Below are 9116 nucleotides of genomic sequence, written 5' to 3' on the forward strand. Positions count from 1 at the left end.
AAAATAAAAGGAAAAACTCAGCAGGTCTGACAGCATCTGCGGAGAGGGACACAGTTAACGTTTCGAGCCCGTATGACTCTTCAACAGAACTAAGGAAAAATAGAAAAGAGGTGAAATATAAGCTGGTTTAAGGGGGCGGGTGGGGGAGGTGGGACAGGTAGAGCTGGATAGAGGGCCAGTGATAGGTGGAGATTGCCAAAAGATGTCATAGACAAAAGGACAAAGAGGCGTTGAAGGTGGTGATATTAGCTAAGGAATGTGCTAATACGTGACATTAAGGGTAGAAAGCAGGACGAGCAAGGTAGATAGCCCTAGTGGGGGTGGGGTGGGGGGGAAGGGATCAAAATAGGCTGTCCGCAAGCATGACCCAGACCTCCCTGTCGCTTCCCATTTCAACACTCCACCCTGCTCTCATGCCCACATGTCCATCGTTGGCCTGCTGCATTGTTCCATTGAAGCTCAATGCAAACTGTAGGAACAGCACCTCATCTTCCAACTAGGCACTTTCACCTATCGCTTGCTTGTCCCTACAACCACCCCCCACACCAACTTCATTCCCTCCCCCCCCACCCCCAAAACCTTAAACCAGCTTATATTTCACCCCTCTCCTAACTTTACTCAGTTCTGCTGAAGGGTCATGAGGACTCGAAACGTCAACTCTTTTCATCTCTGCCGATGCTGCCAGACCTGCTGAGTTTTTCCAGGTAATTCTGTTTTTGTTTAGGCACTTTACAGCCTTCGGACTGAATATTGAGTTCAACAATTTTAGATCATGAACTCTCTCCTCCATCCCCACCCCCTTTCCGATCCCCCCTTTTTTCCAATAACTTATATAGATTTTGCTTTTCGCACCTATTTCCATTATTTTTAAATGTATTTCCATCCATTGTTTTAGCTCTACCTTTTAGCCTATTTCGAACCCTTCCCCCCACCCCACCAGGGCTATCTGTACCTTGCTCGTCCTGCTTTCTACCCTTAATGTCACCTATTAGCACATTCCTTAGATAATATCACCACCTTCAACACCTCTTTGTCCTTTTGGCTATCCACCTATCACTGGCCCTGTATCCAGCTCTACCTGTCCTACCCCCCCTTAAACCAGCTTATATTTCACCTCTTTTCTATTTTTCCTTAATTCTGTTGAAGAGTCATACGGACTCGAAACGTTAACTGTGCTCCTCTCCGCAGATGCTGTCAGACCTGCTGAGTTTTTCCAGGTATTTTTATTTTTGTTTAAGAGTCTATTAAGACTTGTCGTAGGCTGACTGGGATTTTACAATTGGCCTTGAGGGTCCTGGATATGGAGGGGGCCAGCTGAGCTGCCTGGAGACAGCCACTCAGCGACAGACCGGGGAGCCAGCATTCAAAGCTGGCTTAGAGGCCCCCTCCAAGCCTGTTAGCTTGTACAGTAGTTACAGGCTGCCATGTAGAGGGGTTCCCACCCCAGCAACCCCCCTACTGCCTCCACAATGTGGCTCAGCTGTTTTTACATTTTAATAAGTTTACAGAGGGTGCCTCCATTTGAAGCACGTTTTGCATCTCTTATCTGCCATGACATCTGCTCCTGATTCCAAGCTGGAACGCCTCTGACAGCAAACCCTGTGGCTTAATTAATTGACCACCTCGGGGGAAAATCACAGTGAGTTCACAGATTTACACACACTGCAGTTCTGACTCACATTTGAGTCTGTAGGTACAGTTCTGAAGCCTGCAAGGAAAATCCTGCCCTAGCTGCCTGAAACGGAAGTATTCCTTCCCACTCTGTTTTTTCCTTTCTGCTGATGGAATTAGTATCTTGTTTCTGTATATTTGCTTCTGTCATATATATATATTTCAGGTTAGGATTGGGTTTGCATCATCAGGATCAAAGGCTTCAATTGTTCAATTGTTTCATTACATAGGAACTGGGTCGCGCTTTGGGTTAGACACTTTTTTAAGCGCAGTAACATGAGTTCAAATCCAGTCCAGACTGATGGAATGAAATTCTCCTTTAGGAAAGCTTCTATGTGAAATGAGGTTAGGTAGGCTCAATCTAGTCCCTAGCAGACATGGGCCTGCATTACATAAGTGTCTTTCAATTCAACTTTGGTAAGGTCACTCAGAGGGTTCCAAGAATGATTAGTGTAGGAGATGAAAAATGCCACCAATGCAGTAAAGGGCGCTTGTCTAAAGTTATAGCTGAGGCACATTGTTGAGGCCCGATGACAATGCGCTGCTGATTCCATTCTTCACAAATCCCTGGCTTTGAGCGCACAAAACTAGGGAGGAAAAAGCTTTAGTATTAATCCAAGCAGAGTAATACATTTTGAAGATGCAACAAAATTTTCAATAAATATGATCAAATATGGTTGTGGAGAAAACTGCTGTGGTATGTTTTTGATTTGCATAGTGTCAAAACCTGAGGAGTAATTTTATCTTTAGCCAGAGAGTGGTGAATCTATGGAATTTATTGCCACAGAAGGCTGTGGAGGCCAGGTCATTGAGTGTATTTAAGACCGAGATAGATAGGTTCTTGATTGGTAAGGGGATCAAAGGTTACGGGGAGAAGGCGGGAGAATGGGGTTGAGAAACTTATCAGCCATGATTGAATGGCGGAGCAGACTCGATGGGTCGATTGGCCTAATTTCTGCTCCTATGTCTTATGGTCTTACCTCCTGATTTTCTACTTTGGGGCAGATTTTTAGTTTAAGTATAATGCAACTCTTGGATTTTGGCTCTCAAGCCAAGGTAGGGGAAGTAATACTGAAGGGGGGAAAAAAGTGTGTAACCAGGTGTGTACTGGAATACATTTTGTGAACTGAATTAAATGCAGCCCAGATTAATGGGATGAAATTCTGTGTCTCTTTCACCTCCCCAAACGCCCAGCCTATTTACTGGGTGTAGTGAAATAAGTTTTGGGCCGTCAAGGCCCATTTTCATGGGGTCATGAGCAGACAGCACAAATCTTCTTCTGGTTTAGCACTGCAATATCGCTGAGACTATTAGGAGAGCTGGTGTGGGAAATGCTATTTCTGACTTGAGGGTGCTCGACCCATCTCCTAATACAACATCCCTGAGCACAAAAAAAGTTGCTGAGAAAGTGACTCTACAGGGGAATTTGTCTGTTTTGTTTTCCTGTAGTAATCCTAGTGAAGAAACAAAAAGCATTATAAAAACAGACTAATATATAATGCATCTTTGAGGACCTCAGGATCTCCCAAAGCACTTTACAGCCAATGAATTAATTTGAAGTATAGTCACAGTTGTAACCAAGGTCAAACAAAGACTTTTTGATGAATTGAGTTAGCTAGACCTGGCCTAGGGTTGTGTGAAGTCGAGGAAATTGAAATGGAATTAAAAATTGGATGGAGCCTCTCCTTGATGCATCCAACTGCAATGTGAACTGGTACAAATTAGAACTCAAAGAATGACATTTAATGGTAAAAACTGTAGGAACGGACTTTGTTGCAGCTAATCACCGGTTTCATTGCTAGTATGCTCTAGCTAACAGTAAGTTTCTTCCTCTGTATCTGTTTGACTACATGTGGAATACATTAATTTTCTGATGCACATTAAACCCCTTGCAAATGGAATGTCAATGTTTTCCCACTTCTCTCTCCCCTTCTCTGCACCCCCTTTTCCCTAGGTCAGTAGGTCACAAAACTGGGAGTACAAATAAACATTCAAGATTGGGTTTGTGTGTTATGTATTTATGCTTATGTATTTCTCAGACTACTTGTACTTCCGTGGCTAAGTCGTGACATAAGCAACAAACAATTTGCCCTTCTGAAAGGATTTGTTGAATTAGCAGACAACTTCCCTTTTAAGTTTGTTTTATTCCACAGTGACTAATACATTTAGGTGGGTTGCATCAGGAAAGGCGTAAATCTACCATCAGCACACTTCAGGATTTCATCGTTTTGTTTGATTTTAATAACACTACTTTTGCTCTAGTATTTGAACTTTGGTAACTTATTTTCTGATTTACAACTTCTAAGTTTGAAAAAAATTCTGATAAGATTTTGCAGAGTACTTATACATTTCTTATGACATTATTTTCTTTTTTTTAAAAAAAATACCTCGGCTAACATTGGACTGTTTTTTCAAACACTTCTTATAAAGCCAAAACGGTTTATAAAAATTGTGTAGTAGGAAATAATCTACATGTGAAACTAGTTTGAAAACCTAGTGTATGTTCAAGTCTGTAATGCATAAGCTTTTTATGAGCTTATAAACTGAGTTTTTATTCTTATGACCTACTGTATATCACATCTCCACACTTTTATACCACCGAATGTCCTATTATAAATGATGTAGAGAAACCAATGCTCTGATCCTTATGTTTTCTGAATCATACATGTATAGAGATTACCTCAAAAATGTTTTATATAATAAAATTTAAATTTTTGCTGTTGATCGATTCTTCAAGAATTTGGGGATGAAGGCTATTTATACTGTGTAACAATCTAACTGCAGAGATTATGATGCCAGGTTATTTTATTAAAGGACACAGAGGGGATTTATTTTTTCATTCGTTCATGGGATGTGGGTAACACTGGCAAGGCGGCATTTATATCCCATCCCTAATCACCCTTTAGAAAATGAGCTACCTTCATGAACCACTGCAGTCTGCGTGTTGTAGAAACAGTGCAATTTAGGGAGGGAGACTGAGGATTTTGATCCACCAACAGTAAAGAAACGATGATATATTCCAAGTCAGGACAGCGCATGACCTTGAGGGGAACCCGCAGGTGACAAAAGTGAGGAGTTTACAGGGCAGCAGTGGTCTCATCCACCAGCTAGAAAGTCAGGGGCAACCACATCACTGCATTTTATGTTCCCATCAGGCAAATAACCGCCTGCTTTCATCCCTTTAAATATAAACAGTCCCTGACAGGATTGTCATACCCAATTCTTTAAAGAGAAATCCCAACATCCAGTAATAAAATCTACAGAACTACAACACAAGATTCCACGTTTTCCAACAAAAACAAACATTGCTTGTTTTGCTTAATTCTTTTGAATACAATGTTTTTAACACTATAGCTTATAACTATGTACTCCTTACTATCTCTCCACCACAAGCCGTTTCCTTATAAGACACATCAATCTTAGTTATTTACCTCTGTAGGGACCACACATAAATATGCCACAGTCCTTTGGAAACTACTTTAATTCTCAATTCCAGCTATTCTCAGAAGTGAAACTTTCATTTACCATCCCTTGAATGTGGACACCGCAGTCCCTTGTTCTGGTTACTTTTTCAATCCTTCCAAGCTAATCTGCTGGCTGCTTTCTTTTGCCACGAGACTCTGAAGCCACGAGCTGCAAGCTAGAACAAATCTTCCAATTTCTGTTCTCTCATCTGCATTCCATGCATTGAATGAAGTCAGCTTAAGCTGCAGACCTAACTAACTGTCATTTACATTGGCTACCTTCTCCGTGAGCTGCACCACACAAAATCCAATTTGCCACTAACTCTCTCAACAAACACCCAGTTAAGTTGAAATAACAGAATTAACCTGAGCTCCACCGATCTCCATTACAATGTGGAATGCTCTGGGATGCCCTCAAACAGACCTTTAGGTAAAAGGCTGAAGCACTTGTTACAATCTTCAGCCAGAAATGCTGAGAGAATGATCCATCTCGGCCTCCTCCAGAGGTCTCCAGCATCACAGATGCCAGTCTTCAGCCAATTTGATGAATGTTCAGCACCATTCGCGACTCCTCAGATACTGAAGCAGTCCATATCCAAATGCAGCAAGACCAAAACTACAACCAGACTTGGGCTGACAAGTGGCAAGTAACATTTGCATCACACAAGTGCCAGACAATGACCATCTCCAACAAGAGACAATCTAACCATCGCCCCCTGACATTCACTGGCATTACCAACGCTGAACCCACTATCAACATCCTGGGGGTTACCATTGACCAGAAACTGAACTGGACGAGCCATATAAATACTGTGGCTACAAGAGCAGGTCAAAGGCTAGGAATCCTGCAGCGAGTAACTCACCCCCCGACTCCCCAAAGTCTGTCCACCATCTACAAGGCACGTCAGAAGTGTGATGGAATACTCTCATATTGTCTGGATGAGTGAGGCTCCAACAAGAGTCAAGAAGCTAGACACCATCCAGGACAAAGCAGCTCATTGATTGGCACCACATCAACAAACATTCACTCCCTCCGTCACCAACACACAGTAGTAGCAGTGTGTACCATCTACAAGATGCACCGCAGAAACTCACCAAGGTTCCTTAGACAGCACCTTCCAAGCCCACAACAGCCACCATCTAGGACAAGGGCAGCAGATACATGGGAACACCACTGCCTGGAAGTTCCCCTCCAAGCCACTCACCATCCTAACTTGAATGTCACTGGGTCAAAATCCTGAAATTCCTCCCTAAATTCACTGTGGGTGTACCTACACCCCATGGGCTGCAGCAGTTCAAGAAGGCAGCTTCCCATCACATCTCAAGGGCAATTAGGAATGAGCAATAAATGCTGGCCTAGCCAGCGAAGCCCACATCCCTTGAATGAATTTTTTAAAAATCCATGGTTTACAATTCCTTCTTCGATTTAAAGAAATTGGTTTTATAACCTTTCAGGGTTTACCAGAAGCTTTTTAAACTAATATAGCCCTTAATCTAAAAACAAAAACACCTCTCTAGACTGCACTTACTGCAAGGATTGCAGATATGCCTCCACCAAAAGACCCAGATAGGTAATCCATGGTTTACATTTCTCCACCTGCTGTTTAATTACTCTTCCCCTTCTACTCTGACCTTTTGAGTCAACATGACCCATCCTTCAATATACATGCCCCATTCTTTGAATTGAACTGAACTAAGGCTTGCTTCAATTCATTCATATCAGAGATTTACAAGTTTTAAATGAGGTTTTCCCCCAGTTCTCTACAGTCAAACTTTAATTTCTAAAACCAGAAGTTATATTTTAAAACATTAAATTATGAACTAAGTATTCCTGACACCACCCCAAGAGCTGATCACTCGGATGGCTGGCAGCTCTTCAGTCACAGCAGCACCACCAGGAGCCGTGGTCACTTCTAGGACTACGGCAGGTCGAGATGAGCCACAATGGAGGAGGCCCCAGAATTAAGGTGAGTTTTTGGGGTTTGCCAGGGCCAGTCAGGTAAGTCCCAGAAATTGGGAGGGCCCTGAGGGAAAGGCAGGTGGGGGGCAAAAGAAAAGAGAGAGAGAGAAATCAGTCTTGAGGACAGGTTTGCATCTTTCAGTGATGGCAGCTCACAAGGGCCCTACGTGGGCCACAAGGTACCCGATCCAAGAAGGCTACCCCTGTTCGGAGCCATGGTAAAGGGTATACCTGGTGGTCTCCCCCCATGGAGGAGGTGGGAAGACGCATGTAAATTGTCATTAATTGGCCACTTAATGGCCTCAATTGGCCCAACAGTGGGAAGCTGTCCGCCACCTTCCCCATAGCTGGTAAAATGCCAGCGACGGCAGGAAGATGATGAGTAAGTTGCACGCTCCCTGGGTCCTGTAAAATCCCAGCCAGTGTTCCTATAACATGTACTGCCCTTATTCTTCTAAGTGGTAGGGGTCGTGGGTTTGGAAGGTGCTGTCAAAAGAACACTTGGTGAGTTGCTGCAGTGCATCTTGTATATGGTACAAAGTGCAGCTGCAGTGTGCAGTTGGTGTTTGGCATACCAAACAAGCAGTTTGCTTTATTCTAGATGGTGTCAGCTTCTTGTATCTGTACTCATCCGGACAAATGGAGAGTTTTCCATTACACTGATGCCGTGTGCTTTATAAGTAATGGTTTGGCTTTAGAGTCAAGTGAGTTACTTGCTGCTGAATATCCAGCTTCTGAGCTGCTTTTGTAGCCAGTATTCATATGGTTGGTCCAGCTTCAGTAAATGTTTAAACTAAAAGCAAATTGCCATTCCATATACACCTGAATGTTCTGTAATGACTGGCAAGGTTTTAATAGATGAATGTTATATCTTGAAAGCGAGACCAAATAATCTTAGTTGCAGTACATAAACAATCTTGAATAATTTGGAGGCATAGTAGACATCTTGATTTTCCAGATGAATCATCAATTTTCTATCTTAAGGGCCCTTTCCCGTACATAAAAGATGAAGCCACACACCACCACCCCCCCCACCCTCATCCAAATCATTAATGGTTAAAGCCAGTCCTGTGCACAAGTGTCCAAAGACAGCAGTGTAAGATTGGCTAAACTCAACAGACAAAAATGCAAGAGCTGAATCCAAGAGAAAGAGTAATTGCCCTCAACATCAAAGATAGCACCTGACTCTGTATGGCACCAAGGGCCCAGAGAAGCTGAGGTCAGTACGGTCAATGAGAGAACCCTCCAGTGGCTGGAGTGGCATGTAACATGCAGGTTATGGCAACTGAGGTAGTGATCGTCTGCATTGTTCTCCATTATCAACAAGAGTATCAGATACTTAACTGGATGTGTGCAGCTGCAACAACACTCGAAGTGTAACACCAGCCAGAGCAGTCTACTTGATTAGCCCTCGGTCACTGGGCGCGATAACTGCTGGTAGACTGTGGCTGTATTAGGCACAATCTGCAAGATGTACTGCAGCAACTCAGGAAGCTGAGGTCTACAGCCCTGTGGCCCTTACCACCAAGTTGATGGCAGTGACAACAAAAGAGTGTCTCCTTCAAGTTTTCCTCCAATTCACAGTGTGAACTGGAGATATATTACAGTTCCTTCATTGATTGCTGGTGGATCAAAATCTTGGCACTTCCCACCCAACACCAGTGCGGGAGACACCAGCATTGTAAGGATTGCACTGGTTTAAGAAGAGAGGTGCAATAAATACAACCTTGTTAGCATTGCCAATGCTGACAAAAAAATGCTGCACTAACAGGACACCTATGCCATGCATGAGGTGGGAATATGGTTGAAGGGCCATGGTTTAGACCAAATCCAGGTTTGCTGGTTTTGGCTTTCTGCGCTATGTAGTAAAAAAGTGGTACTGAGGCCAAAGTTTGTGCCCCTCTTGTGATTAGTTGTTCAGTTAATGAAAGTTGCAGGGTCTAACTCTGGAACTCACTGCCTACAAGGGTGATAGAAGTGGAGACAATCAATGATTTCAAAAGGAAAGTGCAGGTCTAAGG

The sequence above is a fragment of the Cetorhinus maximus genome, chromosome 6 (assembly GCF_964194155.1).
Source record: "Cetorhinus maximus chromosome 6, sCetMax3.hap1.1, whole genome shotgun sequence".
NCBI lineage: Eukaryota > Metazoa > Chordata > Chondrichthyes > Lamniformes > Cetorhinidae > Cetorhinus > Cetorhinus maximus.